Below are 14,770 nucleotides of genomic sequence, written 5' to 3' on the forward strand. Positions count from 1 at the left end.
AAGCTAATACCAAAAGGAAAGTAACAAAATGATTAGCTAAAAGCTACTGTCAAAAGGAAAGTAAGAATGCTTAGCACAAGAAAATTACATAAGCAAAGGAATAATGCTTAGCCCGAAACTAATGCCAAAAGGAAAGTAAGAATGCTTAGCACAAGCTAATTCCATAAGGATAGGAATAATAGTTAGCTCAAAGCTAATGCCGAAACAATAGAAATAATGCTTAGCTCGAAGCTAATGCCAAAAGGAAAGTAAGAATGCTTAGCTCAATCAAAGCTAATGCGAAAACAAAAGTAAGAATGCTTTCCAAAAGCTAATTCCATAAGGAGAGGAACAATGCTTAGGCCAAAGCTAATACCAAAAGGAAAGTAAGAATTCTTAGCTCAAAGTAAATGCTTAAAGGAATGTAAGAATGCTTAGAACAAGATAATTCCATAAGGAGAGTAATAATACATTGCCCGAAGCTAATGCCAAAACGAAAGTAAGTATGCTTAGCACAAGCTAATTCCATAAGGACAGAAACAATGCTTCGCTCCAAGCTAATGCCAATACGAAAGTTATAATGCATAACTCGAAGAAAATGCCAAAAGTAAAGTAAGATTGCTTAACTCGGAGCTAATTCCACATGGAAAGTAAGAATGCTTAGCACAAGCTAATTCAATAAGGATAGGAATAATAGTTAGCTCATAGCTAATGCTGAAACAGTAGATATAATGCTTAGCTCGAAGCTAATGCCAAAAGGAAAGTAAGAATGCTTAGCTCAATCAAAGCTAATGCGAAAACGAAAGTAAGAATGCTTTGCAAAGCTAATTCCATAAGGAGAGGAACAATTCTTAGCCCAAAGCTAATACTAAAAGGAAAGTAAGAATGCTTAGCACAAAGTAAATGCATAAAGGAAAGTAAGCATGCTTAGCACAAGTTAATTCCATAAGGAGAGTAATAATACATTGCCTGAAGCTAATGCCAAAAGGAAAGTAAGAATGCTTAGCACAAGCTAATTCCATAAGGAGAAAAACAATGCTTAGCTCCAAGCTAATGCCAATACGAAAGTTATAATGCATAGCTCGACGAAAATGCCAAAAGTAAAGTAAGAATGCTTAACTCGAAGCTAATGCCACACGGAATATAAGAATGCTTAGCACAAGCTAATTCCATAAGGAGAAGAATAATACTTAGCTCAAAGCTAATGAAAAAAGGAAAGTAAGCTTAACACAAGCAAATTCCATAAGGAGAGGAACAATGCTTAGCTCGAAGATAATGCTAAAAGGAAAGTAAGAATGCTTAGTTCGAAGCTACTTCCAAAAGCAAAGTAAGAATGTTTAGCACAAGCTAATTCCATGTGAAGAGGAATAATTTTTAGCTCGAAGCTAATGCCAAAAGGAAAGTAATAATTTTTTATCTCAAAGCTAATGCGAAAAAGAAAGTAGGAATTCTTAGCACTATCTAATTCCATAAAGAGAGGAAGAATGCTTAGCTCGAAGCTAATTCCAAAAGTAAAGTAATAATGCTTAGTTCCATGGTAATGCCGAAACGAAAGTAAGAATGCTTGGAAACAGAAAATTCCATAAGAAGAAGAAGAATGCTTAGGTCGAAGCTAATGCCAGAAGGAATGTAAGAATGCCAAGCAAAAGCTAATTCAATAAGAAGATGAACAATGCTAAGCTCCAAGCTAATGCCAATAGGAAAGTAATAATGCTTAGGTCGAAGCTAATGCCAAAAGGAAAGTAAGAATGCTTAACTCGAAGCTAATGTCAGACCAAAAGTAAGAATGCTTAACACAAGCTAATTCCATAAGAAAATAAGTATTCAATAAATAAAAATCTAAAAAAAAATGTATAAAGATAATGAATTAAAAATATAAAAAAAATAACTTATTCCAAAAGAAGTTGAAAAATGCTTAGCTCGAAGCTAATGCTAAAACGAAAGTAAGAACGCTTAGCACAAGCTAATTCCATAAGGAGAGGAATAATGCTTAGCTTGAAGCGAATGCCCAAAAGGAATGTAAGAATGCATAACACAAGCTAATTCCACAAGGAGCGAGATAAAACTTAGGTTTAAGCTAATGCCAATAGGAAAGTATGAATGCTTAGTAAAAAACTAATGCAAATGGAAAGTAAGAATGCTTAGCACAATCTAATTCCTAAAGCAGAGAAAGAATGATTAGCTTGAAGCTAATGCCAAAGGGAAAGTAAGAATGCTTAGCACAAGCTGTTTCGACAAGAAGTGGTATAATGCTTAGCTCGAAGCTAATGCCAAAAGGAAAGTAAGAATGCTTAGCACAAGCTAATTCCATAAGAAGAGGAACAATGCTTAACTCAAAGCTAATGCTAAAAATAAAGTAAGAATACTTAGCTCGAAGCTAATTGCAAAAGTGAAGTAGGAATTCTTAGCACAATCTACTTCCATAATAAGATGAATAATGCTTAGCTCGAAGATAATGCCAAAAGGAAAGTAAGAATGCTTAACATAAGCTAATTCCATAAGAAGAGGAATAATTCTTAGCTCGAATCTAATGCCAAAAGTAAAGTAGGAATGCTTAGCTCGAAGCTAAGGCCAAAAGGAAAGTAAGAATGCTTAGAACAAGCTAATTCCATAAGAAGTGGAATAATACTTAGCTCGAAGCTAAAGCTAAAAGGAAAGTAAGAATGCTTAGCACAAGCAAATTCCATAAGGAGAGGAACAATGTTTAGCTCGAAGATAATGCCAAAAGGAAAGTAAGAATGCTTAGTTCGAAGCTAATTCCAAAAGGAAAGTAAAAATGTTTAGACAAGATAATTCCATAAGAAGAGGAATAATGTTTAGCTTGAAGCTAATGCCAAAAGAAAAAGTAATAATGATTAATTAGATCAAAGCTAATGCCAAAAAGAAAGTAGGAATGCTTAGCACAATATAATTCCTCAAGGAGAGGAAGAATGCTTAGCTCGAAGCTAATACCAAAAGGAAAGAAATAATGCTCAGTTCTAAGGTAATGCGAAAAGGAAAGTAAGAATGCTTGGCAACAGCTAATTTCATACGAAGAGGATGACTGCTCAGGTCGAAGCTAATGGCAAATGGAAAGTAAGAATGCTTAGCATAAGGTAATTCAGTAAGGAGAGCAACAATGCTTAGCTCAAGCTAATGCAAATAAGAAAGTAATAATGCTTAGCTCGAAGCTAATTCCAGAAGGAAAGTAAGAATGCTTAGCTCGAAACTAATGCAAAATGGGAAGTAAGAATGCTTACCACAAGCTAATTCCTTAAGAAAATAAATTATTAAATTAATAAAAATCAAAAAATGAAATAATAAATGTATAAAAAAAATTCAAAATAAAATAAAAAAATAGCTAATTCCAAAAGAAAAGGAATAATGCTTAGCTCGAAGCTAATGCCAAAACAAAAGTAAGAATGCTTAGTAGAGGCTAATTCCATAAGGAGAGGAATAATGCTTAGCTTGAAGCGAATGCCCAAAAGCAAAGTAACATTGCATTACACAAGCTAATTCCATAAGAAAATACTTAGTTTTAAGCTAATGCCATAAGAAAATTAGAATTGCTTAGCTAAAAGAAAATGTCAAATGGAAAGTAGGAATGCTTACCATAATCTAATTCCTTAAGGAGAGGAAGAATGCTTTGCTCGAAGCTAATGCCAAAAGGTAAGTAGAATGCTTGGCACAAGCTGTTTCGTAATTTGGAATTATGAATCTAAATAAGAAAAGGAAAAGAATAGGCGAACATCTTAGTGGACTTCGTAATAGGCGAACATCTTAGTTGACATCTAAGCATCTTAGTGGAAAAGAATAGGCGAACATCTTTGCATAATTGGAAGTCAATATGATTGGGTCCAACATTCGTAATTTGGAATTCGTAATGTTTCCAAATTTAGAAAATGCACTGAATTAGGGTTTCCACTTTTGGAAAGTTGGAATTGAGAATTGGCCCTCGTAATGACGAGGACATTATAATGATTTCAAAAAAGTAATCGTTACAATTTTCCGATCATTAAATTGAGAGAAACGAGCGAGTAAAGAACTAACGAGTTTAAACTGTTGGGCCCGATCCAACTTAAGCCCGTTAGGGCTTTTCATACAAGACACTATAAATACTTGATTTATAGGTCTTGCACTGACACAACACTCACACGAAACCCTAGCCGCTCTCTTCTCTCTCTCTCGTCCGATCTCCCCCGCAGCCACCACCGCCGCCGTGTTGGGAATCGGACACGTGTACGCAGCGGAAAACAAAAATTTTATGCGATTTAAACAACTTTAAAGCACATAAACACATGCCCGATAAATTAAATCAATTAATTGCGTACCTTTGCGCTTCCAGCGAAATTAAAAAAAAAACATACATGCTAAATTGTTTAACTGAATTTAAATCAATTAACATGCTCGCGTTTAAACCAACTAACATGCTTGCAACGATTAAAACGATTTCACGCAATAACATAAAATCATACGAAAGCAAACATGAATATATAGTTTAAACGTAAACGAATCAAGAACATTAAATTCGTGTGTTTACCTCTTGAAGCGTGAGGTAGGAGCGCTAACCAAGTCGAGATTGCTACGGAAACCAATCCATACAATCCGAGGGCAGCAGCGGTGCAGCGGCGAGACGGCCACGGCGGCGCGTGTATCTCACGCGCGGTCTTCGGGCGGCGCGTGGGATCGCGTGCGGCTTCGGCTCGTGTGCTGCTCCTCGATTCTTCGATCTTCGATCTTCCTCCTCTCGGATTTCACCTCGTATACTTCGATCTACTAAACACGTGGCACTAGACACGTAATAGTTAGAAAAATGGAAGAAAAAGAGAAGGAAAGAACTACCGAAAGCAATCGGCCAACGAATGGCCGATTCCGGCGAAACGGCGGGGCGACGGCGGTGGTGGCCGCTGGGGAGAGTGGCCGAGAGAGAGAGGGGGACGGCTAGGGTTAGGGTTTTGTGTTGTATGTTTTTTGTAAGACCTATAAATCTTGTATTTATAGTGTCTTGCATAAAACCCTAGCGGGCTTAAGTTGGACCGGGCCCAACAGCTTAAGTTCGTTAGTACTTTTACTTGCTCGTCTGTCTCAATTCAATAACTGAAAAATTGCAACGATTACATTTTCGGAATCATTATAAAGTCCTCGTCATTACGAGTGCCAACTCTCAATTTCCAACTTTCCAAAAGTGGAAACCCTAGTTCAAAGCACTTTCTAAATTTGGAAACTTCCCGATTTAGAAAGTCCACGACATTGTTCGCCTATTCTTTTTATTTTCTTATTCTCATTCATAATTCCAAATTACGAATGTTGGACCCAATCATATTGACTTCCAATCATGCAAAGATAAACCATTTTATCTATGACCGTTTGTTCAAAGATCTCATGTGCACGAGCAGTGTGACCCTCGATGGTTCAGGTGTAAGCTAGCCGTGGGCCCACAACCCTTTGTGGTCAAAACTCGTCCCTTATAGTTACGATTAAGATGAAGCTCGTTTCACCTTAATCACCCAACGAATCAAGATTGACGTCTAGCAACTACGCGTCATGATTCCCTAGACACAAACGAAGTGCCTGCAAGAACCTTCAGATATAGTTAACGTACAGTACGTCCCTTCGATACATATGTCCCGATTGAACTAGAGGCATTGGTTCATCGAGACCTCTTTATATGTTCAATAACGGTGCGATCGTTCTAAGTGTTGTAATCGTTACGTGCATGACTTAGAGAATCGAATTCTCTAATCATCACTTAGTCAGCTCTGGCCAGAGACTTAGAATGATTACAAACTTTCAGAACACACAAGACATCCAAGACTATTCTAGCGATCGAATCCCCGACTACAATGCACAGAAATCCCACTAGATTTCGGACTGCACGAACACTGGCCCTTTGGATGGTCCTCGGTGGAACTCAGGGACAGATCACGATACAGCTGGTCCTCTAGTGAAGTCACGGTGATGTCTAGGTCATAAGGACTAATAGTGTACAACTATACCATAGATACCTCTACTCGATTATTGGGAACCACTTAGAGATTTCTAGGGTGAGGGAGTTCAGTGAACTCGTCAACTTACGAGCACCCACTTATGCATGCCGATATCACAATACCGTTTACTGATGAGATGCAGTACACACACACTAAGTGCTAGTCTCTTAATGGGAAAGGCCGATATCCTCATTGGTGGCGTAACCCTTCGACTAGGAACATGTTTAACAATTATAATACTTAAGTAAATATCTCACGATCCTAACGATCAATTACTAGTACTTGTAATAGCTGTAAGGACTATATCTATGCTTGTGACAAAGGGACAAAGATATAGAATGCCAAGTTTTTTTATCATTAATACGAATAAAGGTTCGTCTATTACAATAATAAATACGAGAGACCACAGCCACATGTTGGCTTGTTGGTCACCTACTCTAACACGCCGTTGCCGTCCACTCGCCGGAAATCGGCCTTCCTTGGCCGATTAATCGTGGTAGTTCTTTTCTTTGTTCATTCTTTCCGTTTATTCTAACTACTGCGTGTCTAGTGCCACGTTTTGGTAGATCAAAATATACGAGGTGAAATCCGAGAGGAGAAAGATCGAAGAATCGAGAAGGTGTCCTACGTCGTCGCCTCACGCCGTCGTCGCCGCCGTCGCTCCCGGATTGCATGGATTGGTTTCCATGACACTCTTGCTTCGACTCGCGCGCCTACCTCACGCTTCAAGAGGTAAACATTCGAATCCGTATTTATTTGATTCGTTTTTATTTAAATTAAATATGCATGTTCGTTTAGTAAGTATAATGTATGAATTTATGTATATTATGTGATTACGTGAAATTCATTATTTACTGCGAGCATGATTATATGATTTAATGCGAGCATGCTAGTGGATTTAATTTTGATTAAATAATTCGCATGTATGTTTGTTTTTAAATTTCGCTGGAAGCGCAAAGGTAAGGTACACAATTACTGGTTTAATATATGTCGGGCATGTGATTATGTGATTTAAACTCGTTTAATTCGCATAAAATTTCTGTTTTCCGCTGCGTACACGTGCCGATTCCGAACATAATGCTTAGCTCAAAGCTAATGCCAAAACGATTAAAATAATGCTTAGTTCGAAGCTAATGCCAAAAGGAAATTAAGAATGCTTGGCTCAATCAAAGCTAATACCAAAATTAAATAAGACTACTTAGCACAAGCTTATTCCGTAAAAAGAGAAAGAATGCTTAACTCAAAGCTAATGCCAAAATGAAAGTGAGAATTCATAGCACGAGCTAATTCCATAAGAAAAGGAACATTGCGTAGCTCAATGCTAATGCCAAAAGGAATGTAACAATACTTAGCTCAAACTAATGCCAAAAGGAAAGTAATAATACTTGGCAAAAGCTGATTCCGTAAGAATAGGAAAAATGCTTAGCTCGAAGCTAATGCCAAAAGGAAAGTAACAATACTTAGCACAAGATAATTCAGGAAGGAGAGGAACAATGCTTAGCTAAAAGCTAATGTCAAAAGGAAAGTGAGAGTGCTTAGCACAAGCTATTTCCATAAGGAGAGGAATAATGCTTTGCTCGAAGCTAATGCCAAAAGGAATGTATGAATTCTTGGCACAAGTTAATTCCATAAGGAGAGGAATAATGCTTAGCTTGAAGCTAATGCCAATGGGAAAGTAAGAATGCTTTGCAGAAACTAATTCCATAAGGAGAAGTAAGAATGCTTTGCAGACACTAATTCCATAAGGAGATGAATAATGTATGGCTCAAAGCTAATGCCAAAAGGAGAGTATGAATGGTTAGCTCGAAACTAATGCCAAAAGGAAAGTAAGAATTCTTAGCACAACAAATTTCCAGAAGGAGAGGAATAATACTTCGCTAGAAGTTAATGCCAAAAGGAAAGAAAGAATGCTTAGCTCAAAGCTAATGCCAAAAGGAAATGTGAATGCTTAGGACAAGCTAAATCCATAAGGAGAGGAAGAATTCTTAGCTTGAAATTAATTGCAAAAGGAAAATAATAATGCTTAGCTCGAAACTAATGCCAAAAGGAAAGTAAGGATGCTTGGCAAAAGATAATTCCATAAACTGAGGAAGAATGCTTAGCTCGATACTAGAGCCAATAGGAAAGTAATAATACTTAGCTCAAAGATAGTTCAAAAGGAAAATAAAAATGCTTAACTCGAAGCTAATGCCAAACGGAAAGTAAGAATGCTTAGGACAAGCTCATTCCATATGAAAACAAGAATAAAAAATATAAGAAGGAATATAAATTAAAATTAAAATTAAAATAAAAAAATAAAAAAATATATTAAAAACATTAATAAGTAAATAAAGAAAATAGAAAAGCTAATTCCTTCAGAACATGAATGATGCTTAGAACGAAGCTAATGCTTAAACGAAAGTAAGAATGCTTAGACAAGTTAATTCCATAAGGAGAGGAATAATGCTTAGCTCAAAGCTAATGCCCAAAACGAAAGTAATAATGCATAGCACAAGCTAATTCCATAAGCAGCGGAATAATATATAGTATTAAGCCAATGCCAAAAGGAAAGTAGGAATGCTTAGCTAAAAGCTATTGCTAAAAGGAAAGTAAGAATGCTTAGCACAAGCTAATTCCATAAGAAGAGGACTAATCCTTAGCTCGAAGCTAATGCCAAAGGGAAAGTAAGAATACTTAGCACAAGCTAATTCCATAAGAAGAGGAATAATGCTTAGCTCGAAGCTAATGCCATAAGGAAAGTAAGTTACTACATGCTATTTCCAAAAGGAATTGAATAATGCTTACCACGAAGCTAATGCCATAGGAAAAGTAAGAATGCTTAGCTGAATGCTAATGCCAAAAAGAAAGTAAGAATTCTTAACACAAGTATTTTTCATAAGGAGAGGGATAATGCTTAGCTCGAAGCAAATGCCGAAAGGAAAGTAAGAATGCATAGCACAAGTAATTCCATAAAGAGAGGAACAATCCTTAGCTCAAAGCTAATTCCAATAGGAAAGTAATAATGTTTAGCTCGAAGCTAATGGGAAAAGGAAAGTAAGTATGCTTAGCTCCAACTAACGTCAAACGGAAAGAAAGAATGCTTAGCACAATCTAATTCCATAAGAACATAAAATAAAAATATAAAAATAAAATAATTAAATAAATATATAAACTAAATAAATATATAAATAAATATATAAATAAATAATAAAAACAAAAAGTTAAATCCACAAGAAAGGGTATAATGCTTAGCTCGAAGCTAATGTCAAAAACAAAGTAATAATGCTTAGCACAAGCTAATTCCATATGAAGAGAAAGAATGCCTAGCTCGAAGCAAATGCCAAGTGGAAAGTAAGAATACATTGCACAAGCTAATTTCATAAGAAGAGGAAGAATGCTTAGCACAAACTAATTCTATAAAAAACAAATAAAACAAATAAATCAAATAAAAAACATAAAAATAAAAATATATAAAATAAATAAATATCTAAATAAAAAAATAAGAACGCTTAGCAATACCTAATTCCATATGGAGAGGAAATAAGAACGCTTAGCACAAGCTAAAATATATAAAATAAATAAATATCTATTGCCAACAGGAAATAAGAACGCTTACCGCAAGCTAATTCCATATGGAGAGGAAGAATGATTAGCTAGAAGCTAATGCCAAAAGGAAATAAGAACGCTTAGCACAAGCTAATTCCATAAGAAAATATGAATAAATAAATAACCATAAAAAGAAAACTAAAAAAAATAAAACAAATAAAACAAATAAAAAACTAAAAATAGAAATATATAAAATAAATAAATATATAAATAAATAATAAAAAAAAAAGCTAATTCCATAAGAAGATGAAGAATGCTTAGCTCGAAACTAATGTCAACAGGAAAGTAAGAATGCTTAGTACTAGCTAATTCCAAAAGGAGAGGAATTATGCTTAGCTCGAAGCTAATGCCAATAGGAAAGTAATAATGCTTTGCTCGAAGCTAATGCCAAAAGGAAAGTAACAATGATAAGCTCGAAGCTAATGCCTAACACAATCTAATTCAATAAAAATAAAGAAACAAAAATGGAAAAAAAAAGTTAAAAAAAATAAAAATAAAAAATAAAAATAAACTAAAAAAAATAAAAAATCTAATTCCATAAGAAGAGGACTAATTCCCAAGTTAATTTCATATTGAGGGGAATAATGCTTTGCTTGAAGCTAACGCCAAAAGGAAGGTAAGAATACTTAGCTCGAAGCTAATGCAAAAACGAAAGTAAGAATGCTTAGCACGGGCTAATTCCATAAGGAAGGAATAATGCTTAGCTCGAAGCTAATACCAAAAAAAAAAAAGTAAGAATGCATAGCACAAGGTAGTTCCATAAGGAGAGGAATAATACTTAGCTATTAGCTAATGTAAAAAGGAAAGTAAGAATGCTTAGCACAAGCTAATTCGATAATTAAATGAATCATGCTTAGCTCGAAGCTAATGCCAAAACGAAAGTAAGAATGCTTAGCACAAGCTAATTCCATAAGGAGAGGACTAATGCTTAGCTCAAAGCTAATACCCAAAAGGAAAGTAGGAATGCATAGAACATGCTAATTCCGGAGCGGAATAATGCTAAGCTTGAAGTTAATGACAAATGGGAAAGTAAGAATACTTTGCACTAGAAAATTCCATAAGGGGAGGAATAATGCTAAACTTGAAGCTAATGCCAAAAGGAAAGTAAGAATGCTTAGCACTAGAAAATTCCATAAGGGGAGGAATAATGCTTAACTTGAAGCTAATGTCAAAAGGAATGTAAGAATGTATAGCACAAGCAAATTCCATAAGGAGAGGCATAATGCTTAGCTCAAAGCTAATGCAAAACGAAAAGTATGAATGCTTAGCACACGCTAGTTCCATACGAAAAAAAAAAAACATAAAAACAAAAGATAATAATAATAAATAAAAAATAATAAATATATATATATATATATATATATATATATATATATATATATATATATATATATATATATATATATATATATATATATTAAATAATAAAAAGAAAAGGATAATTCCATAAGTATATGAATCATGCTTCGCTCGAAGCTAATGCCAAAACGAAGAAAGAATGCTTCGCACAAGCTAATTCCATAAGTAGAGGAATAGGGCTTAGCTCGAAGCTAATGCCCAAAAGGAAACTAAGAATGCATAGCACAAGCTAATTCCATAAGGAGCGGAATAATGCTTAGCTCGAAGCTAATGCCGAAAGGAAAGTAAGAATACTTTGCTTGAATCTAATGCCAAAAGCAAAGTAAGAATGTTTAGCACGAAGCTAATGCCAAAAAGGAATGTAAGAATGCTTAGCACACGCAAATTCGATAAGCAGAAGAATAATGCTTAGCTCGAAGTTACTGTCAAAAGGAAATTAAGAATGTCTAGCACAAGCAAATTCCATAAGAAACAAAAAAAAATAGTTATTATTATTATAAAAAATAAAATTAAATAAATATATAAATATAAATAAATAAATAAATAATTAAAGAAAGTTAATTCCTCAAGAACAGGATTAATGCTTAGCTCGAAACTAATGTCAAAACGAAAGTAAGAATCCTTAGCACCAGCTAATTCCATAAGGAGAAGAATAATGCTTAGCTCGAAGCTAATGCCCAAAAAGAAAGTAAAAATGCATAGCACAAGCTAATTCCATAAGTAGATGACTAATGCTTAGTTCGAAGCTAATGTCAAAAAGAAAGTAAGAATGCGTAGCACAAGCAAATTCCATAAGGAGAAAAATAATGCTTAGCACGAAGCTAATGCCAAACGAAAATTAAGAATGCTTAGCACACGTTAATTCCATAAGAAAAAAAATAAAATAAAAAGTAAAAATAAAAATAAAAAATAAAAATAAATAAATTTATATAGAAATAAATAAATATATAAAAAATAAAAAATAAAGCTAATCCCATAAGAATAGAAATAATGCTTAGCTCGAAGATAATACCAAAACGAAAGTAAGAATGCTTAGCACGAGCTTATATCATTCGGAGAGAAATAATGCTTAGCTCGAAGCTAATGCCCAAAAGGAAAGTATGAATGAATAGCACAAGCTAATTCGATAAGGGGCGGAATAATACATAGTATTAAGCCAATGCCAAAAGGAAAGTAGGAATGCTTAGCTAAAAGCTATTGCTTAAAGGAAAGTAAGGATGCTTAGCACAAGGTAATTCTATGATGAGCGGAATAATACTTAGCTTTAAGGTAATGCCGAAAGGAAAGTAGGAATATTTAGCTAAAAGCTAATGCCAAAAAGAAAGTAAGAATGCCTTAGCACAAGCTCCATAAGAAAAAAAATAAAAATAAAAATAAAAATAAAAATAAAAATAAAAATAAAAATAAAAATAAAAATAAAAATAAAAATAAAAATAAAAATAAAAATAAAAATAAAAATAAAAATAAAAATAAAAATAAATAAATATATAAAAATAAATAAATATATAATTATAAAAAAAAAAGATAATTCCATAAGAATAGAAATAATGTTTAGCTCGAAGCTAATACCAAAACGAAAGTAAGAATGCTTAGCACAAGCTAATATCATAAAGAGGGAAATAATGCTTAGCTCGAAGCTAGTGTCCAACAGGAAAATATGAATGAATAGCACAAGCTAATGCCAAAAGGATAGTAGGAATGCTTGGCTAAAAGATAATGGAAAGTAAGAATGTTTATCGTTAGCTAAGTCCATAAGAAGAGGAATAATGCTTAGCTCGAAGCTAAAGCCAAAACGAAAGTAAGTTGAGGAATAATGCTTAGCTCGAAGCTAATGCGAAAAGGAAAGTAAGAATTCTTAGCACACGCTAATTCAATAAGAAAAGAAAAAAAAAATTAATAAATATATAAAAATAAATAAATAAATAATAAAAAGAAAAGCTAATTCCATAATAACAAGAATAATGTTTAACTCGAAGCTAATGCCAAAACGAAAGTAAGAATTCTTAGCACAAGCTAATGTTGGGAATCGGACACGTGTACGCAGCGGAAAACAAAAATTTTATGCGATTTAAACTACTTTAAAACACATAAACACATGCCCGATAATTGAAAACTATTAATTGCGTACCTTTGCGCTTCCAGTGAAATTAAAACAACATACATGCTTAATTACATAATCGAAATTAAATCAATTAGCATGCTCGCGTTTAAATCAAATAATCGTGTTCGCAATAATAAAACCAATTTCATGAAGACACATAAAATCATACAAGTTTCTTATTAAACGAACATGCATACATTAATTTAAACGTAACCGAATCGAATGACAATAGGTTCGAAACATTACCTCTTGAAGCGTGAGGTAGGCGCACTAAGCAAAGCTAGATTGCCACGGAAACCAATCCGTGCAATCCGGGGCAGCAACGGGATGATCCAAGCTACAGCGGCGCGTGTGATTCGCGTGCTTTCCTGAAGCGTGAATCGAACGAAGACTCGAGAAGATGGCTAGCTGCTATTCCCATTCCTATTGATCCAACCTTTTTGCTGATCTGAAATTACAGCCTTGCTCCGACTTCAATATCTCCATTCCTATTGACTGGATGGACAATTCCTTCTAAAACATTGTAGATTTATGAGACCAGAAGCTGCTGTCAAAATTTCACGACCATCCGATCACCGGTTTATTTATGGCGAATTTTCTCACTGGACAGCGCATAAAATCCGAGAGCAGTTTTTCAGAATTGCCTTCTCGCATCTTCGATTCTTCCATCTTCCTCCTCTTGGATTTCACCTCGTATACTTCGATCTACTAAACACGTGGCACTAGACACGTAATAGTCAGAATAACGGAAGAAAAGAAAGAAGGAAAGGAATACCGAAAGAGATCGGCCAACGGGTGGCCGATTCCGGCGAATTTCCGGCGGCGGCGCAGTGGTTGTGGCCGTGGGAGAGGGTGGCTGATCGAGAGAGGCAGCGGCTAGGGTTATGAACGTGTGTTCCCTTAGTTGTGTGTGTGCAAGAGCTATAAATCAAGTATTTATATGTCTTGCATAAAACCCTAACGGGCTTAAGTTGGACCGGGCCCAACAACTTAAGTTCGTTAGTTTTTTTACTTGCTCATCTCTCTCAATTCGATGATCGGAAAATTGTAACGATTACATTTTCGGAATCATTATAATGTCCTCGTCATTACGAGTGCCAACTCTCGATTTCCAACTTTCCAAAAGTGGAAACCCTAATTCAGTGCACTTTCTAAATTTGGAAACTTCCCGATTTAGAAGGTTCACTAATACGTTCGCCTATTCTTTTCCTTTTCTTATTATCATTCATAATTCCAAATTACGAATGTTGGACCCAATCATATTGACTTCCAATCATGCAAAGATAAACATATTTTACCTTTGACCATTTATTCGAAGATCTCATGTGCACGAGCAGTGTGACCCTCGATGGTTCAGGTGTAATCTAGCCGTGGGCCCACAACCCTTTGTGGTCAAAACTCGTCCCCTTAGAGTTACGATTAAGATGAAACTCGTTTCACCTTAATCACCCAACGAATCAAGATTGGCGTCTAGCAACTACGCGTCATGATTCCCTAGATACAAATGAAGTGCCTGCAAGAACCTTCAGATATAGTTAACGTACAGTACGGTCCCTTCGATTCATATGTCCCGATTGAACTAGAAGCATTGGTTCGTCGAGACCTCTTTATATGTTCAATAACGGTGCGATCGTTCTAAGTGTTGTAATCGTTACGTGCATGACTTAGAGAATCGAATTCTCTAATCATCACTTTAGTCAGCTCTCGCCAGAGACTTAAAATGATTACAAACTTTCAGAACACACAGGACATCCAAGACTATTCTAGCGATCGAATCCCC

This window comes from Erythranthe guttata, chromosome 9 (genome assembly GCF_056151865.1).
Source record: "Erythranthe guttata isolate IM_541 chromosome 9, IM_541, whole genome shotgun sequence".
In the NCBI taxonomy this organism is placed as follows: domain Eukaryota; kingdom Viridiplantae; phylum Streptophyta; class Magnoliopsida; order Lamiales; family Phrymaceae; genus Erythranthe; species Erythranthe guttata.